The following is a 23453-nucleotide window of genomic DNA, read 5'->3' as shown; positions in this document are numbered from 1 at the left end:
TTATTTTTATACTGAAAATAATTTTGTAGGGGCAGTTGCAATAGTGCAAGAGGTTAAGCCACCACTTGGGATGCCAGCATCACATATTGCAGCAAATGGCCAGAATGCCAGCTTCTGATCTAGATTTCTGCTATTATACCTGGAGAGGCAGTAGATGATGACCATTGTACCTGGGTTCCTGATGCCCATGTAGGATACCCTCATGGAATTTCAGTCTCCTGGCTTTGATCTGGTCCAAACCCGACTATTGGAGGCATTTGGGGTATGAAAAAGAGGATGGACAATCTTGGTCTCTCCTTTTCTTGTTTTTGTAGCTATTGTGAATGGGATTGATTTTAGAAGTTCTTCCTCAGCCGTGGCATTGCCTGTGTATACAAAGGCTGTTGATTTTTGTGCATTGATTTTATATCCTGCTACTTTGCCAAACTCTTCGATGAGTTCCAGCAGTCTCTTAGTAGAGTTCTTTGGGTCCCCTAAATAAAGAATCATATCATCTGCAAAGAGGGATAGTTGAACATAACCCTACCATACAACCCAGCCATCCCACTCCTTGGAATTTACCCAAAGGAAATTAATTTGGCAAATAAAAAAGCCATCTGCACATTAATGTTTATTGCAGCTCAATTCACAATAGCTAAGACCTGGAACCAACCCAAATGCCCATCAACAGTAGACTGGATAAAGAAATTATGGGACATGTACTCCATAGAATACTATACAGCAGTAAGAAACAACGAAACCCAGTCATTTGCAACAAGATGGAGCAATCTGGAAAACATCATGCTGAGTGAATTAAGCCAGTCCCAAAGAGAAAAATATCATTTGTTTTCCCTGATCGGTGACAACTGAGCACCAAAGGGGAAACCTGTTAAGTGAAATGGACACTATAAGCAACAATGAACTGATCAGCTCCTGTCCTGACTTTAGATGTACAATGTAATACTTTATCCTTTTTAGTATTTGTTGTTGTTGTTGTTCTAGTACTATTGGTTGAACTCAGTAATTAACACACAATTATTCTTAGGTGTTTAAAGTTTAACTGAAAAGTGATCCCTGTTAAATCTAAGAGTGGAAAAAGAGAGGGAGGAGATGAACAATTTGGAACATGCTCAATCGGACTGGCCGCAAATGGTGGAGTTAGAAATGTGCCAGGGGATTCCAACACAATCCCATCAAGATGGCATGTACCAATGCCATCGCACTAGTCCAAGTGATCAATTTCAGCTCACAATTGATAGCTCTGATAGCTCTAAGAGTCAAAGAGATCACACAAACAAGACAAGTATCTGCTAATACTAACTGATAGAATCAAAAAGGGAGAGAAAGATCCAACATGGGAAGTGGGATACACAGCAGACTCATAGGATGGCAGATGTCCTAAACAACACTCTGGCCTCAGAATCAGCACTCAAGGCATTCAGATCTGGCTGAAGAGCCCATGAGAGTATAGCAGGCATGGAAAGCCAAGATATCATGGAAAAAAAAAAAAAAAGACCTAAATGAATGATCTCTGTGAGTGAGATCCCAGTGGAAAGAACGGGGCCATCAAAGAAGGAGGTACCCTTCTCCGAAGGGAGGAGAGAACTTCCACTTTGACTATGACCCTATCGGAATAAGATCAAAGTCAGCCAACCCTAAAGGCTTCCATAGCCCTGGCAACTCATTACTAGAGCCTAGGGAGATTACTGACGCCATGAACAGCAGTGTCAAATTGTTAAGTCAACAACAGGAGTCACTGTGTACTTACATCCCATGTGGGATCTGTCCCTAATGTGTCGTCTAAAGTGAAGTGATGCTATAACTAGTACTGAAACAGTATTTTTATACTTTGCGTTTCTGTGTGGGCACAAACTGATGAGGTCTTTACTAATTATATACTGAAGTGATCTTCTGTATATAAAGAGAATTGGAAATGAAAAAAAAAAGAAAACAACCTGGTGTTAAAATGGAAATGGCATAGAAAATTAATTAATTTGAAAAAAAAATTATGTAGGATCTCTGTCTTTAATGTGCTGTACATTGCTATTTAATGCTATAATTAGTAATCCAATGGTAGTTTTTTCACTTGATGTTGCTATATGGGCAAAATGTTGAAATCTTTACCTAATATATACTAAACTGATCTTCTGTATACAAAGAGAATTGAAAATGAATCTTTACATGAATGGAAGGGGAAAGGGAGCGGGAAAGGGGAGGGTTGCGGGCGGGAGGGAAGTTATGGGAGGGGGGAAGCCATTGTAACCCATAAGCTATACTTTGGAAATTTATATTCATTAAATAAAAGTTTAATAAAAAAAAAAGAAATGACAGGAATGGAGAAAACTGGTTTAACAAGTAAAGTAAATTATGATGGAGTAAGAAGTTCTGATGTTTTGGCTCAACAGGCTAATCCTCCGCCTTATGGTGCCAGCACACCGGGTTCTAGTCCCGGTCGGGGCGCCGGGTTCTTTCTCGGTTGCCCCTCTTCCAGGCCAGCTCTCTGCTGTGGCCCGGGAAGGCAGTGGAGGATGGCCCAAGTGCTTGGGCCCTGCACCCCATGGGAGACCAGGAGAAGCACCTGGCTCCTGCCTTCGGATCAGCGCAGTGTGCCAGCCGCGGTGCGCTTCGGCCGCGGCTGCCATTGGAGGGTGAACCAACGGCAAAAGGAAGACCTTTCTCTCTGTCTGTCTCTCTCACTGTCCACTCTGGCTGTCAAAAATTAAAAAAAAAAGAAATTCTGATGTTTTTATTGCACAGTAGGTGATTATGTTACCGGAGAAATTGCAGGGTTCTTGTCTTCGCGCAAGAAAGAATTCAGGCGTGAGACAGAGAGTAGTGGGAGGTAAAATAGCAAGGTTTATTAAGAAGGAACATCTGTAAGGACGGATGGGCACCTCTCCAGACAGGGCCTGAGAGAGAGTGCCCAGTCCCTCAGACTGGGGGAGAGCAGGGCTGCATGGGTGAGTGGAGAGTACACCCGGCCAGGCCAGGCGGGCGGCTCAGCAAAGATGCAGAGAGCTGAGCGCGCAGTCCAGTTGAGGCTGGGGGTTTTTAAGGAGATGGGTCTTGCTTCCCCACCTCTGCTCCTCTTGGAACAAAGGGCTTTTTGGATGTAAATAGAAAAACTTCTCTTGAAGGTCTGAAACAAAGGACTTTATGGATGCAAATGTTATCAGACCTGAGGAAGGGAGCAGGGTGTTTGAGATGCAGATACTGGGCTGCACCTGGGAGATTGTGGAAGATTTATCAGGCAGGAAGCAGGAGGGGTGAGGGCCTCCACCTGGCAGGTTATCAGGTAGAAGGGGGCAGGGCAGGCAGGATGAGAAATCTGGGCTTCCCCTGAAACATTGTTAGGATGACTTTGAGATGCAGATGCATATAGATGTCTTCTCTTTAGGCCTGTCACACACACATAAGCTCATAACTGACTTCCTACCTAACAATTATAGGTAATAATAATGCACTGTATATTTTTATTTAAAAAGCAAGAAGAAAGGATTTTAAAAGTCTTTATCATAAAACATAAAAAGACATAATTATTTGATGAGATAGATATTTTTATCCTGACTTGAATATATACAGTGTGTGTATGCATCAAAACATCACATTACACTCATAAATAGGTACTCTGTGCATTAGTTAAAAATGCAAGAAATGACAGAAAGTGAAATAGAATGTATATAATCAGAAATTATATGTTGCTATCATAATCAGAAATATTTAAAAATAGTTTAGAACCTGAAAAGAAATAATCATTAAACAAAATCAAAACAGAACTGTCTCAGTCTAATACATTTGTAGAATATCTGGAAATGAAACTAATTTTCAACAACCTGGGAAAACTGAGTGACCCTATATCAGTTTAAGTCTTTCGTTTGCTACAAGCACTAAGATAAAATCTATCTAAATTAAGTCAATGTGAACTTGTCTTGATAGGTGAATTATTCAGAGTGAAGGGTAGATGATATGCAGGCACTGTAGGAGATGCCCTGAACCTGCTTAGATAAATCAAACTAGAGTTATTTACCTAAAGGATAGAGAAAAGGAAGTTAGTTGTTCAAGGGATCAGAGATAAATAGTAAAATAATGAATAGGATTCTCTACGATGTATGACATTGCAAGCTAAAAATCCTCACAGACGGGAGATAAGCTGCAGATGACATGTGAGGCAGTCAGGGTCACTTAGCTCTTCCTCACTCCGTGAAATAAAGGTTGGACAGCTCTTTGGAAATGCCACTCAATACATACCCTGGGAATCAACAAATTATTATCTTTTTATACAGTGTACAATATAAGCACAGCATCCGTTTAATGGGAAGACATTTGCACTTAATTTGGAATATCATTAATATTTTCCATTTATTTAAAATATTTCAAAAGAGTAAAGCTGATATTACCCTGTTTTCATGGGATAGGCAATTTCATAAGGGTGATATGTGTGTTATTTGAATGGATAAAAGAATACATTACATTTAGGCAAAACCCAATCCTTAGTTTGCACATTTAGTCTTCCCAGGCCAAGGCAGACTCACTGAAGGTTCTCCTGAACTTAGAGCAATCGAAATAGACTAAGAGTTACTCATTAGTCAGCGTAAACTACTGCAGCTTCTCCCTTGGGATAAAGAGAAAACTGTTGTTTTTCACTTGTTGTTAGTTTGTTTCATTATCACTCACAACACAATGCTGATCAGGGTTCTCTTATCTTCAACCCATCAGAGGTTCTGAGTGCTCTCTCTAGGGGCTTCTCTGTCCTCTAGAGCTTTGTAAGTTGGCCAGTGGGCAACCGCCATGAGAGAGGGAGCACAGAGAGCAATGCAAGAGTTTGAGCTAGTGCTTTCTTGAACACAACATCCATCACTTTCCAGGCTCCCAACCCTAACTCTAATCCAATGCTGTTGACTGAACAATAGTGTCTCCTTAACTTCATGGGCTAGAAAACGGAGACTCATTGTTTGTAGATATAAAGGAAACATGACAAATTGGATGTGTGTTTGCATAAGCACACACACATTTGTTATACTCCCTGTGGGTTTTATTTATCTGTGGAATCATGGCAAATACACTGATCAACTGATTTTAAAATAGGAATATTATTCTAATTGTTTGTGTCTGCCAAGAATAATCACAAGAGTCCTTAACAGTGGGCGAGGGTGAAATACTTCTAGTTAAGCAGTAGCATGAATACAAAAGCCACCCATGAGGCACAAAGGGAAAATGCCACTTGGGAGTAGAAGATCAGACATCAAGGAATGCAAATAGCCTGAAAAAACAAGGTAGGAGAGTGTCTCAGAAAAGAACAAACCCTGCGAACACCTCGATTTTAACCCAGCGAGACCTGTGTTGCACTGCTCAATGCAGAATTATGAGTGATTCCGTATTGTTGCAGTCTGCTCTCATGGTAATTTGTTATGGCAGCAACAGAAAAAGGAATACATTACTTCACTCCTGTACAAACGTAGAGATGTGCATCTGTGTAGGAAATACCCTTATAATGCAGTCTTTCACAAATTCTGAAACTCTGCTCTATGTCTTGAAAACATTTTAATATAGTCATTCGTTTTGCTGGAAATAGCACTTTAGTTTCTGTTAGTGAAACAAAATAAACCTGCCTGATAATCACGCATTATAAACAGATCGAATTTTTATATGTTATCTTCATAGTTATATTAATTTTGCTTATGTCATCAGACCATAGTTCCCACTTGTTTATAGCAGGTAGGTACCTTTCTCTGAAGGGAGGAGAGAACTTCCACTTTGACTATGACCTTGTCTAAATATGATCAGAGTCGGTGAACTCAAAAGGCTTCCATAGCCTTGGCAACTCATGACAAGAGCCTAGGGAGATTACTGATGCCTTAAACAAGAGTGTCAATTTGTTAAGTCAACAACAGGAGTCACCGTGCACTTACTCCTCATGTAGGATCTCTGTCCTTAATGTTCTGTACATTGTGATTTAATGCTATAACTGGTACTCCAACAGTATTTTTCACTTTGTGTTTCTATGTGGGTGCAAACTGTTGAAATCTTTACTTAATATATACTAAATTGATCTTCTGTATATAAAGAGAATTGAAAATGAATCTTGATGTGAATGGAAGGGGAGAGGGAGTGGGAAAGGGGAGGGTTGTGGGTGGGAGGGAAGTTATGGGGGGGGGGGAAGCCATTGTAATCCATAAGCTGTACACTGGAAATTTATATTCATTAAATAAAAGTTTAAAAAAATAAAAATAAAAAAGAAAGATCTGCCACTTGGGAATGCTCACAAATTTGACATTTCAATATAATTCTGATTAGTGGAAATTTTAAAATAAATACTTACAGTGTATCTGTGATATGTATGGAGCATATTAGGGTGATCCATGCAGAAGTTTCCATTTCGTAATCCCTATACTCTCTGAATATCCACAGTGAGAGAATATGAATGATGTATTCTGACAAGGGACATGATCATCTTCCCATGTTTCATATTTAATAGGTGCCAGTAATTATATTATAGGCTATTTATCCCTGTACATGAGTGGTATTAAATTGCTGATCTGACATATTTACATCAGGGTCAGGAAATCACAAAGCCCTCGGGCAGTGACAATGGACGGGATGCAGAACATAAAGAAGTCATTATCTGTTTTTAAGAATGCATGGAAGTCATGCCCAGTATAGTGATTAGAAGAACCACTCAATTTTCTGAGGTGTCTTATCCTTGAAAGGTTAGATGTCAGGAATGCTGGTTGACTATCAAAATTTTAAAGCGACTTAGGAATTTCTGTACCTCAAGTAATGTGAAGCATTTCACTTTTGTATTTTTAATTTTTAAATAGATTAAATGTTTCTTATGTGTTTATTCAAAATCACATTAGATCCTCCAATCCGTGAAATACAATTGAAAATTAGAACTGAATGTTCTATGAATAAAATTGTCTTGTAGGATTATTAACATCTACATAGTGGTTGCTCAAACAACAATTTCATTTACAGCATTTATGTGGATGAGAAAAGCATATTTACCAACTATTACACTGCAGACACTGAGAATTATAAGCTAAGTATGATCCCTGCACTCTAAGAAAAGTGCTGTGCTTACAATTTGGCATATATTATGACATTTGGTTCTTTCCACTTTATCAAATAAGTATCACAGTTACCCTCATCTTGAAGACTTGCAGACACTCAGTAAGTTTTCCAACTCATATTACCCTATAAATGACAGGCATTAAGATCTGGACTCAGATTTGCCTAGCATGAGTTTCTGTGCTCTTTGACCATATAGTTCATCAAGTAGAAACTATATCTATGTAAAGAGCTTGAAATGTATTCAAAGAAGAGGTAACAGTTGTAAAAAGATTCACCTCTAAGTCAGAACATGGGGAAAAGCACATTTGGACATTAGAGAATAAATCAGAGGAATGACAGGAAGTGGAGCCAGAGAAACAACCAGGGGTCAGCATGAAGTGTTGATGAATCTGGACTATACCCAAGGAACTCAAGCTGAGAGATGACAAGAGAGAGACTTACTTGGAAAGCTTACTCCACTTTATTTATTTATTTATTTATTTATTTTGACAGGCAGAGTGGACAGTGAGAGCGAAAGATACAGAGAGAAAGGTTTTCCTTTGCCGTTGGTTCACCCTCCAATGGCTACTGCGGCCGGCGCACCGCGCTGATCCAAAGGCAGGAGCCAGGTACTTCTCCTGGTCTCCCATGGGGTGCAGGGCCCAGGCACTTGGGCCATCCTCCACTGCCTTCCCGGGCCACAGCAGAGAGCTGGTCTGGAATGCATGAAATATTACAGCCAGAGAGCCTACAGACAGAAAAGCTAGCATTGTTGCAGCTCAGAGCTACTGGTGGCCTAATCTGTGACAGTCAAACTGAAGTGGGGAGGAGTAAACAGGAGCATTTAAAAAGTAGAAGAGATGTTTCCCAAGCAAGTAATTAATTAAGATGGTGAATAATTGAACAGGTAAGATGGAACAGAGGAAGAGGTATGAAATAGACTGGATGATGACTACCAGGAAGGAAAAGAGCATTGGAGGACAAGGTGAGGTGAAATGTAAATACACTGAATTGGAGATGTCTTTTCAGTATAGGGATGGGAAGACCCACTGGACGTGCATGTAGATTTCTGAACTTCAGGACAGGATTGTAAGCAAAAGCATAGATGAGATCACCAAGTTATATATGAAGGAGGGATTAAAAAAAGTCCTAGACACAGAAAAGACTCTCCAGAGAGCAACGGGGACCTGTGTAGCAGCAGAGGAGAAGTAACTGTGATTGAAGATGACACATTTGCGTGGAGGAAGCAGTACTTGCTAGATGAAGAAAAGTGAGGACTTCAAAGAATTCCTAGTTATTGCAATGTTGGAGAGTGTCAGTCTTTTGAATTTAGTAAAGCAAATACATGAGCCACCTAGACTCATGGTAGAGAGGTACAGTGTGAATACTTGTGGAAACTAAAACAAGAGTGAGAATTAAATATATTTTACATAGCTATTATCAGGATTTGTCAGCCTTCCAACTTTAGAAAGTAAACCACAAGGGAAGGGATTTGATTTTTGTCTCCGTATCAGTTGATTGTACAGCAGCATTATTGGGATCTTTTCTAACAAATAAGTTAATGGACTATCAATCCCTGAATATACCTTTTGCAGAGAGGTTATGAAAAAAACTGAATCATCAACTATCTATTTAAAATTTTATAAACAAGGTCAATTGCAAATGTTCAGGATTACAGATGTTTCATAAAAGGGGATGATATTAAATAATTTTCCTTTCTCAGACACAGTTTAGCGTGAACATTCCAAATGTTTTAATTCATATTAAGTAATACTTTCTTTTCTGAAAAGGCATTGTTCTAACTGCTTTTTCTTTATCAATTGTCAAGAAAGAAAAGTTTCATAACACCTTAGATAGCAGCTTCCAGGGTAACGTTAACTGAATTCTTAGAGGAAAATGTCAAGATGGGAAGAAGCATCACTGTTCACTTAATATGATGCCTTATGCAATACTGTCACATATCCAGAAATTGGATGGTGACTGTTTTTGCAATTTGATTGTCACAAATTTCAGGAGAAACATATGAAAAAATGGGGGGTTAGGCAAAAAGTTTTGATGTCTTTTCTAATAAGAACCTGGAAAAATTCTACAATTGAACTTATATTTTTCTCTGAAAATAGACGTATCTCTGGGAATACACTGATATTGACAGGCCAGGGTTATAAATATATTTATAGGAAAATTGTTGCATTAACTAAGCTAGCTATTGCACCAGTAATACCCATGGCAATATTCAACTTCTGCAGCATTTTCAATGACAGGCTATCCTGATGCAATATATACATGAAAAATAGGTTTCACTGAGTATGTCTCAATATAACTGCAGAAAATGTATATGGAAAGAATTTCTTCTAAGAACAGTAAGAAATTGCTACAATTTGAAATATCATGTTTCTTTCCCTGAACTCTGATTAACTGGCCAGGCTTTTCCATATATGATATATTGATTGAAAAATACTTTCATGTTAAAAGACCACAAAGTCATAGATACAGCTTTAGTACATTTACCTTTTCTACTTTTTGTGAGAACATTTTAGCAAACGCAAATTTATACATATTTATTAGGCACAAGGAAAGTTTTGATACAAGTATATATTGTGTAATGAAAAATGTAAATAAATATATCTCCTACAAGGTTTAACATTTATCTATGGTGAACATATTCTAAAACATATCTTCTAGATTTTCTGTAGAAAAATATACCATATATGAATATCATCCACTGTCACCCTATGAGCAACAGACCCACAGAACTTCTTACACCTAACCATACATTAGTACCCACTGATCAAACTTTTCCTGCCCCCCCCCAGCCTCCTCAGCCACTGGTAACCATTGTACTTATAATATCTATTAGAACAGTTTTTTTGTTGTTGTTGTTTGTTTTTGCTGTACTTTTATTACTCAATCATAAAAAAAGAATGGGATCCTATCTCTTGCAACAAAATGGATACATCTAGAAGCCATTACACTTCATGAAATAAGCCAGTCCCCAAAAGATAAACATCATATGTTTTCCCTGATTTAAGGTGACTAATACACCACAAAAAATGTAATTTATATGAGAAAAATTGACATTTTGAGATTTGATTATTGTTACAACCCTTGTCTCTACTGTTGAGGAAAAAAAATTTCTTCTCCTTACTGTTTGTTGAATCCTTTACATAATGGAGCATTAAGCTTATGATTGGCAAATAAACTGAAAGTTCGTCATTGTGAAAATTTAAAGGAGGGAGGGTGGGAGTAGCAGTAGCCCAGGCTGGACCAGGCCGAAGCCAGGATCCCAGTTTCTGACATGGCGGGCAGGGGCCCAAACTCTTAGACCATCTTGGACCATCTTCTGCTGCTTTCCCCGGCCCATTAGCAGGAAGCTGGCTCAGAAGTGGAGGAGCCAGACGCGAACCAGTGCCTATACAGGATACCGGAATTTTAGGAGGTGGGTTTACCTACTACCCCACAATGGTGGCTCCATTTTAAAAATTTTGACAGACATATAAAAATTGTACATATTTGTGGGATACTAAGAGGTGTTTTGGTTCACATATGCATTGTGGAATATTTTCTTTATCATGAAGACACCAAAATCCTGTCTTCAGGATTTCTGTTTAGAACAATATACACTACCTGAACATTACCTATGGTCATTTTATTGTGCAATTGAACTCTAGAATTTCTTATTTCTTACTCATATCTAACTAAGACCTAGTAACTTTCCCCTCCACACCCCAGCATTCTCCAGCCCCTGGTAACCCTCCTTGTAAGTTTAAGTTCTGTGAGAGCACATATTCTTTGGACGCCACACGAGTGAGGTCATGTGATACTTATTTTTCTGTGCTTGGCTTACTTCATCCATCATAATGACCTCCAGTTCCATCCATGACATTGCCATGACAAGGTTTCGTCCTTTCTGTGGTTAAGCAGTATATTGATTCAATATCATGTGAATGATTTAATATCATGTGATGTCTATGCACATTAACTTTCATCAGTGGATGCACACTGGTTGTTTTGTTGTCTAGTGTGAGTAGCCTTTCAATACACGGGGAAGTGGAGCTGTTATTTAAACAGATTGATTTTATTTCCCTAGAAAATATAAATATACCCAGTAGTGAAATTGCTGGATCATATGTTGGCTCTATTTTTAGTGTTTGAATGTTTTTAGTAGTTTACTTTCCTACCAACAGTGTACAGCTGTTCCCTTATCTGTCAATCCTCATCATCACTTACTATCTTTTTTTTTTCTTTTTGATTACAGCAAATCTAACTTGAATAAGGCAGTCTATCACTATGGTTTTGGTTTGTATTGTCTTGCTGATTAGTGATGTAGAGTACTTTGTATATACTCATAGGCCACTTGTATGTCTTCCTTTGAGAAATGTCTGTTTAGACCTAATGCCCATCTTGTATTTGTAATTTTTCTGAAGCTATTGAGTTTAAGTCCTCATGTATTCTTGCTATTAATCTATTATCAGATAAATAAGTTTCAAATATTTTCCACCACTCTGTATGTTTTATTTTCACTCTGTTGATTGATTGTTTCTTTTCTTGTAACAAGGCTCTGTAATTTGATAAAATCCCCTTTGGAGTCGGATATAAAACCAATTCCCACCTATCCCTGTACTATGCAGCATTTCTCCTTTCCTTTAAGTAGCTTAATATTAGGTCTTTAATCAATATTGGGTTGATTTTTTAATATGGTGAGAAACAGAGGCTCAGTTTCATTCTTCTGCATTTGGGTATCCAACTTCCATTTTCCAATGCATGTTGTTAGCAGCTTTGTGCCTGGACTTCTCTTGCTTGCTTTGGATTTCTGTTTGTATGGAGTATCTTGCTCCATATTTTCACGACCTTAGAGGTAAAGTGAGTTTCTTGAAAGCAGCAAGTTGGTGGATCTTGTTTTTTATCGACCAGATCATTCTATGTCTTTTCATTGGAAATATTAATCTATTAATAGTTGAGCTAATTATTGACAGGTAAGGTCTTACTGCTGCCAGTTTGATGCTTCTCTTCTAATTTTATTATAATTCTCTTCTTTCTTCCTCTCTTACAATTTTCATTTTGTTTAAGTAGCCTTCTCTATCAGTATGTTTTGGTATCTTGCTTATTATTTTTTTCAGTGTATGATAGATCACTGCTTCCAGATTATAATGATGCTAACAACTTATTTTCATTATAATCAGATGTCTCGAAATTATACAAACTTAACACTGAGTGTAAATATATTAAAAGAAGCAAAAAATGAGAAATAACAATGAACACTGTACACATACACTCCATTATGCTGCACATTCTGAAATCATGATGTCTTGTTTTATCTCTCTGTATTGCCTTGCCTCAACATTTTGATGTAGTTTTTATTATTTTAATTCTTTGCTTGTTAGATTTCACACAATAGATGTGAACAGTTTCCTCATTATGTTTGTGATATTAGGGCATTCTCAATTTCTCTAGAGTCACTATTACCAGTGAGTTGTATACTTGCTATGTTTTCCTTTACTAATTAGTGTCTTCAGTTCTGAGAACCCCTTTAGCATTGCTTGTATACAATTCTGATATTCACAGATTTTCCCACTTTTTGCTTATCTGGGAAAAAACTATATCTTCTTCCTTTCTGACAAATCATCTTGCTGGGTGCATTTTTCTCCACTGGAAGCATTTTTTCTTCAATTTTGAAATTCTCATCCTTCTCTCCTACTTTCGGATTTCTGCTGAGAAGTCTGCAGAATTGATCCCACTTTATGAATTGTAAGTTTCCATTGTCTCAGTTTGGAAAATCCTGTCTTTAAATCTGGAGCACTTGTCTGGGATTAAATTTGGCTAGTGACCTTTGCCCTTCCTGGAACTGACTTGTGTCTTTCTCTAGGTTTGATAAGCTCTCTCTTATTATATCTTTGAATATTATTTGTGTTTATTTGGCACTCTCAAGTCTCTTTTAAACCCAATAACTCAAATATTTGCTGTTTTCCTACTACAGTTCCTGTAAGCTTTCTGCATTCCTTTTGATTTTGTAATTTTTTTTCCTACAATGTGTTTTTTTAAAAGATTTATTTATTTATTTGAAAGGCAGAGTTACAGAGAGGCAGAGGAAAGGAGAGAGAGAGAGAGGGAGAGAGAGAAAGAGGTCTTTCATCTGCTGGTTTACTTTCCTTTGGGTCTCCCACAGGGATACAGGGACCCAAGGACATGGGCTGTCTTCTACTGCTTTTCCAGGCAGAGTGCTGGATTTGAAGAACAACAGGACATGAACCGGTGCCCTCATGGGCTGCCAGCACTGCAGGCAGCAGCTTTATTCACTATGGCACAGTGCCAGCCCCACAGCTGTATTTTAAAATGCCCTTCCTGTGAGCACACTGATTCTTCTATTTGATTTACTCTGCTATTGATGCCATTGCATGGTATTTTTAATTTAATTTAGTGTATGTTTTTAGCTAAAGGGCTTCAGTTTATTTATTTTAAATACTTCCATCACTCATTCAGTTCTCTCTGTTTTTCTATTAAACAGCTTCTTCATGTCCCTTTGAGTTTTTTTTTTTTGTTTGTTTCCTTGTCACAGGTGTTTTGAATTCTTCATATAAGTGTTTAAAATTTTAATTCCTAGATAATTGGATTCTGGCACCATTATTTCGTTCTAGTGTGAGTCACGCTACCTTGGAAGTCCCTGGTGCTTAATCATTCACAATGTCATCTCCATATAAAAGGATGACTTACAGTGATCTGGCTTTCTCTGTGCTGTATTTCCAAGAATTCTAAGATACATCTAAGCTCTAGCCTCTTCTAGTATTTTAGCTCTAGATAGCACCCTAAGTTGAGGTTTGCTACAGGTCTGCTGGTTTTGCTTTTCACTGCTTCAGTTTATAATGCCTCCCCAGTAAAGATTTGTTCCAAATCTCAAGTTGATGTGTTGTTCAGAATTAACTGGTGAACTGCTTAAAACTGAAAAGTTTGTTCCTACAACCTCTTCTTGCTAGAACTGAAGCTCACCCTGTTATAGCCTGTCATTTGTTGAAGTAGACTCATAGTCCAATTCTGTTGCTAGCAGGCACTGGTGATGTGGCTGGATTATAAGACAGATCAGCTGGGGCCAAAGAACTCCATTTGGCATGGAAACAGGTCCAGTGCTCCATTTACGGACAAGTGGCTTGGGGGCAGGGGCCATTATTTTCATCTCAGTGTTGTGTTTAACCACCCTGGCCCTGAATCCCAGGAAAGTATTGTAGTTTCTTGATGCCTGCCCAATGCTGGAGAAGGATATAAAGACCATCCTTTGGCCACCCAGACTGACACTGGGCGGAGTCACACATGGTTCTTACAGTTCCTTGGCCCCATAAGGTCTGGTAGGAACAGGCTTTCTGGGTAAATTCCTTGGGAGTTCATTCCATCCCCTTAAGGCTACTGGTGATGCACACTGGAATGAGCCTGTTCCATCAGAATACTGGAGTCTGGTGGATACCAGGGAAATTGGGATGCTTCCTTTGTGAATACTGGTCTGGGGATGGGGCACTTTGAGCTTCAACAGGTGCTGAGTCTCCAAGGCAAGATCTTAAGTTCTCTCCCATGTCCTACTTCTCAGTGGCTGGAGTTTTTCTCCACTTCTTGCTGGAACTTGGAGGAAGTATGGAAGCCAGGCTATGAGGGTCCAAATACTCATCCTGCAGGTGTGATCCTGGGGACAGCGGCTGTGGGACTTTTCCCAGCTCTGAATTTTATTGCAGTGGGTCTCACCAAGGACGTGGCTTTAGTTACTCTCTGTTCTCAGGGAGGAGGTCTCTCCTTCAAGGCTGTGCCTCTAGGTACTCAAGGAAGAGTGGCACAGGCCACTCAGTGCTTCCTGCTTTCTTCAATTGGACTTTGTTGTTGTGGTTACAATAATACCGCAGTCAGGCACTATAGCCTCTCCCCTGGCGTCTACATTCTGCTGAAGGTGACTTGGTGTGTAAATAGCTGGGGAAATTGTTGTCTCCATGGGGAGACGGTCACTGCTGTGAATTTGTTGACATCTTTCTCAACTCCACATTTACCATTTTAATGTAAGTGCTAATTGAGTTTGATCCATGTTTATTTCACGTGTGCTTTGCAGGTGTTAAAGGTCAAGATTATTTTCTACAGAAACATTCTATTTAGCCTAGATAATACAGCTCGTTTCTTCTCATTTCCTTTTCCCCTTCACATGGAAGGTTTCATTTATGACTCCAAGGGAGATTTACTTTTCTTGTTCACAAACTTTGATTCAATGGAGAGACTTGTAAGCATTAGAGAGGTCTCTCCTTTTTTGGGAGACATGACACTATTCTTAATTTGAGAAAATTGAAATTTTTAAAATTTTTTTGACATGTGGAGTTAGACAGTGAGAGAGAGAGAGACAGAAAGAAAGATCTTCCTTTTTCCGTTGGTTCACCCCCAAGTGGCCGTTATAGCTGGTGCACTGTGGCGATCTGAACCAGGATCCAGGTGCTTCCTCCTAGTCTCCCATGCAGGTGCAGGGCCCAAGGACTTGGGCCATCCTCCACTGCACTCCCGTGCCACAGCAGAGAGCTGGACTGGAAGAGGAGCAACGGGACAGAATCTGGCACCCCGACCAGGACAAGAACCTGGGGTTCCGGCCCCGCAGGCGGAGGATTGGCCTAGTGAGCTGCAGCGCGAGCCGAAAATTGAAATTTTTTTAATGAGGAAAATCATAATTTCAAAAAAAGCAAATTCTGGCTCTCTGTTGTGCACGCTCTCTCTCTCCCTCTCTCTCCTCACCATCTGTCTGTCCCCTATTATAGGCAACTAGATGAAGCCAGACAGCACCTCAGCACTGTTTGAAAATGATCTTATACAATGTGTGAAATAGTTTCTATTCCCCCCACAAAGTTGTTTTTAACTTCCCAATACTATGTGAAAAGGGTTATCTTTCTTCTAAATCCCAAGAAAATTTCCCTTAGTCTCATTGCGTCTTTAGGATACTCCTCCATGGCCATCAGTTTTATCCTACATTGATAAAGGCCTGTTAGGCTTTGACTGATGATGTCAAAAGAGGCTACCAAGCTCCGCACAACACTGATGTTAAAGCCATTCCCACACTAAGAGTTTTTCTGTGTGTTTTATACCCAGTAGCATACACTCTAGCAAAAAGATTGGTTCAATTACTATGTCTATTTAATGAAGAGCTCTAGAATGTATTCACATAAATCAATCGTTATGCTCACAGTTTTGGTGGCCAGGGAATCTGGACAAGGCATGGTTGGGATGAACGTTTTCCATGATGTCTGGGCCTCAGTTGTAGGCTCAAAGGCCAGAGTTGTAGTCATTGGCAAGCTTAGTCATATGTCTGGAAGTCGAAATAGCTTTTAGTTCAGACCATAGCAGAGACTGTGGGAAACATAACTGTGCTATGTGTCCAGGTATTAATGCTATGTGGTTATTTCTGTGATACATAAACAGAGAAAAAGGCAGCACCTTCAGCCTACTTACAAGGAAAGGAAACACAATCCCACGTCCTAATGAAGGTGCGTCCATGTCCCTTTCAATGAACATCATGTAAAATTAATTATCGGTGCTATTTTGGGGATATTCAATTGTCCATGCTATTGTAAATGGGCATTTAACCATTTCTGGTTATGAGCATAGTATAGCCATGAATATTCTGGAATTATGTGCTTTCGCACATGCACACACTATTTCTTTGAATAGCTTATATGTTATGTAATGACACTGAAAGACAATAGATAGTGCAGCATTTGCATATACATGTATTTAAAAAGGGCATGCATTTTTTTTTTTTGACAGGCAGAGTGGACAGTGAGAGAGAGAGACAGAGAGAAAGGTCTTCCTTTTGCCGTTGGTTCACCCTCCAATGGCCGCCGCGGTAGCGCGCTGTGGCCGGCGCACTGCGCTGTTCCGATGGCAGGAGCCAGGTGCTTCTCCTGGTCTCCCATGGGGTGCAGAGCCCAAACACTTGGGCCATCCTCCACTGCACTCCCTGGCCATAGCAGAGAGCTGGCCTGGAAGAGGGGCAACCGGGACAGGATCAGTGCCCCGACCGGGACTAGAACCCAGTGTGCCGGCGCCGCAAGGCGGAGGATTAGCCTGTTGAGCCACGGCGCCGGCCAAGGGCATGCATTTTTGATGGGTCAAAGCCAAGTAATGAAATCACTGAATCACATGTGTTTTTGAGGTACTTCAAAAGTTCTTGGATGATGAAATTACAAGATAAGTATATTTTGGAGAAAAAACCTTGACACCCATCATTGGTTTCTCCATAATACTCAGTTTGTATGAATTTTTGAAAACCCTTGTATTCAATGATTTCATTTTTTGTAGCAACAAATATATCCCTTAATTTAATTTTCCATAAAATTTCTCAAGTATACGCACACACACACACACAGAGAATCAGAAAGAGAGAGAGAGAGAGAGAGAATCAGAAAGAGAGAGAGTTTTAGTTTTACAAGTAGAAATAGTAGATTCTAAAATAATGATGAGAATAGTAAATACATGAAAGAGTAACATGGCTGTTGATTTTTGTTACCAAGTATTATGTGCTATGCATAATTACATGAGTTATACTGGCTGTCAGCACAGAATTATATACATTAACCTCCTCATTTGCAAATAAATGATGCCTTGCACTGCAATTTTGTGACAGCTTGAAAGTACATTGGTGGTAGGACTTTTCCAGGCCCATTATAATCTTACAGGACCACCACGACATATGTGGTCTATTATTTGCCAAAATGCAGTTATATGGTATATGACTGAATACATAGCCTCACATACATAAACACAAATGTATATACATATGTGCATATATTTCTAATATATTAGTATACGTACTCTTTCAATTATAGAAAATATTTCTCAAATAGAGAGACATGATATGTATTACAGATTACAGTAAAAAAATCCCGAAGAGGTTTTTACCAATTTATACTCTCTGTTTTATTGATTTTTTAAAAAATTTTAGCCAGTATAGAGAGCTTTTGTATCTCACTATGGTTTTAACTTACATTTGCTTAACTTTTTAAGAAGTAGATGTTTGATATGTTGGGATATTTGAATTGTCTCCTTGATGAATCTCATGTATCAGCAGATTGTCTATTTCCTATGGACATTATGAAGCTAGAAATAGGAGACAGTCCAGGACTAGGACCTAGACACTTTGAGATGGGACATGTGCAGAGTGATCATTGGGCCTCATGTCTGTCCCCAGAAAATTATGTTTTAAATAAAAACACATAATGGAAAACTTATAACTTTCTTCGAAGAAGTCTTCCATAGAAGTAAAAAATGTGGACTGCTAATCAGGAGAAAACTAATGAGAGCTAATTTGAGAGCTTCAAACTTCTACTTTGACAACTTTTGACAGATTCACCAAATCCAAAGTGTTTACCTTCTGTAATCAGAGAATAATGGTGATCAAAAAGAGTATTATGGACCAAATGTGAAAAGCAAAAATCCTGCCTCCTAGGATGAGATATTTCTATCAAATACAATAAAAACAGATAAACACACACACACACACATACAATTCTGAATAAATAAGAATGCTTTAAGTAAATTAATTTCATCCATGTACAGTACATTTTAAAGTAACCACAGACCATCGAAAGTATAATAGTATAACATTCTTCCATTCAATTATTGTTTATAGCCATTGTATATATTCCCACTATAGTATTTTTGCTTTGTACTTGTTAAACTTATTCAGTGAAGTATTAAACCTTTATAATGTAATGTAAATTTGAAATGTCATCTTAAAAACTAAAAAAAAAAGGTAGAAAGAAATGGAAAAGGAAGCAAGAAACAAGGTGAGAGAGAGTGGGAGGAAGCAAGAGAGAAAGAGTATCACTGTATTATCAGAATTGTTTCTATGAACTATATTAAGTGTGCTAAAACTAATCAACACTAAAAGAAACACTAAAAATATAATTATTAATTAATTTGTTAAAGCAATGGTTTCCAACCCTTGTCAAATGATAGCACCCACAGAAGAAGACCATCACTGTTTCACAGCTATAAACCCCTTGATGTCCACCAATGAAAACCAATATGCTGGCTGCCAAATTTCAGACCTAAGAATATGAAAGGCAAACTATTGACTCTATCTTTGATTTGGCAATAATGCCATAGGAATAAATTCTTAAACCCAACTTTTCATACCAGAAATTAAGTGCTCTAATTTCAAAGCAATGCATAAGAATATGGACCCAGAGCAGCACAACAAAGTAAACATAAACAGATCATAAATATTATCAAGTAATTAAAAATTCTTAAGTGTGTCACAGTAGGAAGAACACTTATGTGCAGAGATTGATGTGTTCCCATTAGACATATGAGCTTTTGACTGGTTTACTTGATACAGAAAGGAAATGCCATTACTCATGGCCCCAAACTTGGGTAACTTCCGATATATGAAAATGTGTCAAATAAATAAATTACAGTTTTGATCACATTGAATTTTGGGGAAATATCACTTGTCAACTCAATAAGAAAGGTTAAAGTTAAGTAATTCTACCCATATAAATCATCAAAATATTTATGACTAATTGTAGTGAGTTAAAAAGATGAATTGAGTCCCTCATCTAAGTAAGAAAAAGTGTATGGAGTGCTATACTAACAACCTTGGCCACAATGACAACCATCATTTTTGGCAATGGACCACTGTTAAATACAGTATGGGGATTCCTCAGAAATCTAAAAATAGATCTACCATGTGACCCACCTATCTCACTCACAGGAACATATTCAAATGGAATGAAATCAGTATGTAAGTTATTTGCTCATTGCAGCTCAATTCACAATAGCCAAGATATGTAATCAACTCAGTTGTCCATCAGCTGAAGAATGGATACAGAAAATGTAGTATATATACTCAGCCATAAAAGAATGAGATCCTGTCTTCTGCAACAGAATGGATGCAACTGGAAACAATTATACTTAATCAAATAAGCTAATCCTCAATAGGCAAACATGGAATATTTTCTGATATATGTTAGTTAATATAGAATCAAAAACGTTATAGGAATGAAATGGACATCTTATAATTTTATTGTTGTTTTTAGCCCTCGTCTATATTTCTGTGGTCTTTTTCTTTTTACTTGTTGAATATTATGGTTGATAGTGTATTAAGCCTGTGATTACAATGTAAATTGAAATTATGTTTTTACAAAAATTAAAAAATTGAGGAAGGAGGTGGTTTGAGGGAGGGAGGGAGAAAGAAGGGGTGAGTATAGTTATATTCTTAGAATTGTATCTGTAAAATATATGAAATCTGTTCTCTTTATATTAATTAAAATTTTAAATAAGAAAAAATGAAAGAGAAGGAAGGAGAGCATCATATTTGTAGAACTGCATCTGTGAAATACATCGAGTCTGTTTTCTTTGTAACATCACATTCATTCAAGAATTGATGAGGAAGACAAAGCAAATAATCAAATTCAACAAAAGTTGCAAGCCAAAAGTTGTAGAGTTCAAATGAAAATTTTCAATGCATCGCTAAGAAAGGTACAGACAGAAAGGCAGTAGATGGCTTCTCCCCAAAGCAGAAGGGCTCCCTAAGTGTGTGAGTCATCTAGATTGACAGAAATCCTGTCATCTCTTTCCATGGATTTTACACAGAATGCGTTGCACATCATGGCTGCCTACCAGATAAGGAATGGAAATTATTTTTTCAAAGAATTCAGAGCATTTCATTCTTCAAAATGTTTATATTTCTAGGAAAAGAACCATGGGATACAGTCTCAACTGCTTGTAAAGTATGTCAGGCCTCAGACCTCCCTCTGCTCCCTAGATATGTAGCTTTGAGAACTTTAATTTAAATAGATTACAACAAGTAACTTCCCATCATAAAGTAAGTGATATCATCATAATCAAGACAAAATTATCAATGACGAGGCTGTGTGTGTGTGTTAAGTTTCCACAAAATTTTATAAAGGAAAAATGGAAATAAATCAGACTGCCCTTAACCAAAATATGCACTGTCCAATTTGCTGTCTTGCCCACAACATTCCTTGTTGTCTTGTTATTGTGTAATTCACAAATTTACATTACTTACTGGACGCTCAGTAGGTGACATCGGGTTGAATATAAGGAACTACTGGACAATGTTATTTTATTTTGTAGTTCATTGATAAGAGGATTGGATAAAAGTAGCCTGAAGAAGCATGAATCAAAGAGGATCAGGTGGGAGTTTGAGTGTCTTCTTTATTAATTCCTTGATATTCTCTCAGATCTCAGTTAAAGTTCAATGAGTAAATGCTCTCGCAATGGTGTAAAGACTTCCATGATTGCTTCTTATCCTGTATAGATACGAAATCACCTGGCCTTGATAAGACTACTGTATAATATGTCATTTTTCTTTTAAGATTTGCCTTCCTGTGCTTTTTATGTCTATAGAGCAATAATTTGTGAAGGAATTTAACCAGTTTATTTTATTCTTGAATATGGAATTTTTTGGATGAATTATAAGTTGCTGCTTATAAGTTATCTTTAGATTTAATAGCTTTACTTTTCTGGGGCTTACATTCATATATTACTTATCCTTATTTTCATAAGAGTGGAAAGAAATGTCAAGAAGAGACCAGAATCTGTCTTCGTTCACAATTATCTAAAGGTTCTTCCTCTCATTCTCCAATCAGGAAGGTCACCAAGGTGATCTAGTCTATAGTTTAATGAAGCAAGTAGCCTGCACACCACTGGCCTACCCTTTCCTTTCTGCTAAACCTTGCTGACCTCATAATGAATACTTTCATTAGCCCCGAATTAGAAGCATACCGCTGTGAAGGCCTGACATTTTTACTTTTTATAGCTAATTTTATTTCTTCAAGTTATTTCCCCTTCACTTATATCATATTCTCCTATGCCCAGAATTTTATCTTTTACATATCACAAATTAAATTGGATTACACAGAAATTTTCACTGCAAGACTTGAGTTTCCCAGTTTTCTCAAAATATGACCAGCCCAACTGTAGTCAACTTCAATCTCTATCGAAATGTATGGTTTCTCTAGCAGGACCTTCATCTCCTTCAGCTGGTCATTTTAAACACTGGCCACATAGAGCAGGGAGCTGCTGTGTGATACAATTTGAGTCACCAGCTCTTCAAGTGAGCTCACTAGTTTTTATCTTCTGATAATTGAAATGTACCCAAAATTTGGAGGTAATATAATGCTCCTTCTAACTGGCTTCCTCATATGGGGTGATTTTAAATCACTAACTTATCCCTGATCCAACACCTATCAGCAGGATTCAACAATCTGGATTCCATAGGAAAAAGGAATCATTTTTAGACTATGACCATCATTAGAGTAATATTTGTTGAAATTGTGTGTTCTAGAGAATACAAATTGAACAAGCACTTGATGAGAGATGATTTCCAAGGGCAAATTAGTTTTGAAGACACTTCCAAATATATTCTCCTCCACAAAATAATTTAGCATATTAAAAACTCTTGCCTACAGCAAGGAAAAGTATTTTATTTTTTTAACCTGGCCTGGAAATTCCAGGCATATCTATCTAAAATTAATCATTAAATCTTTATTTTAAAAAAGCCTTTATTAAAATATTTGAAGCTCAGATTTCCTGGGAGATTTATGAGATGTTATTCTAGAGAATTTCAAAGTCACCTAGAACATGTACATATTAGTTTTCCACTTAATCTACAATAATGGAAACCAATGTTTGCCAATAACTGTAACACATTTTATTTTTTAAAGATGTATTTATTTATTTACTTCAAAGGCAGAGTTATAGAAAGAAGACAGAGAAGGAGAGAGACAAAGAGAGAAAGAGAGAGAGAGAGAGAGAGAGAGAGAGAGAGAGAGAGAATCTTTCCATTGGTATACTCCCCAAATGGCCACAATGGTGGGACTGGGCCAGGCCAAAGCCAGGAGCCTGGAACTCCATCCAGGTCTCCTATGTGGGTGGCAGGGCCCCCACACTTGGGCCATCCTCCGAATGACTGAACTTCCCCACTTCCTAGTTGGAGACAGGAGGCCTCAGGGACCGCTGTGGTCTGAGTGAGCTGATAGCTGCTGTAGTGGAAGTGTATGCAACATGTGCACAGGGTTTACATGGAAAACATAGTCATAATGATCTGAAAACAAGAATTCATTCCATGTATCCAGAGAACTCAAGCTTTAAAATGTGACCCTTTATAGTTTTTGAGCAAGAGGTGATGCAATACTATATAATCTTAGATCAGGGTGGAGGGGGAGTGAAGGCAAGAGAGTCGACAGCGCTTGTGTTACAATGGCCCACCTCACTCTAGCAGCTGTTGGAGGAAGAGATTTCAATGAATGTTGAATGCCAGGCCCAGATCCATGACATAAGTGATTCAGTGGGACCCAAGAAGAACGCAACAATAAGAAAATAAACTCTGGATGCACATGATTGAGACTGGACCTGCGTGACTCTGAGCAAACCAGTCTAATCTCTGAAGAGCA

This window comes from Lepus europaeus, chromosome 14 (genome assembly GCF_033115175.1).
Source record: "Lepus europaeus isolate LE1 chromosome 14, mLepTim1.pri, whole genome shotgun sequence".
NCBI lineage: Eukaryota > Metazoa > Chordata > Mammalia > Lagomorpha > Leporidae > Lepus > Lepus europaeus.
Note: the sequence above shows the minus strand (reverse complement) of the source record.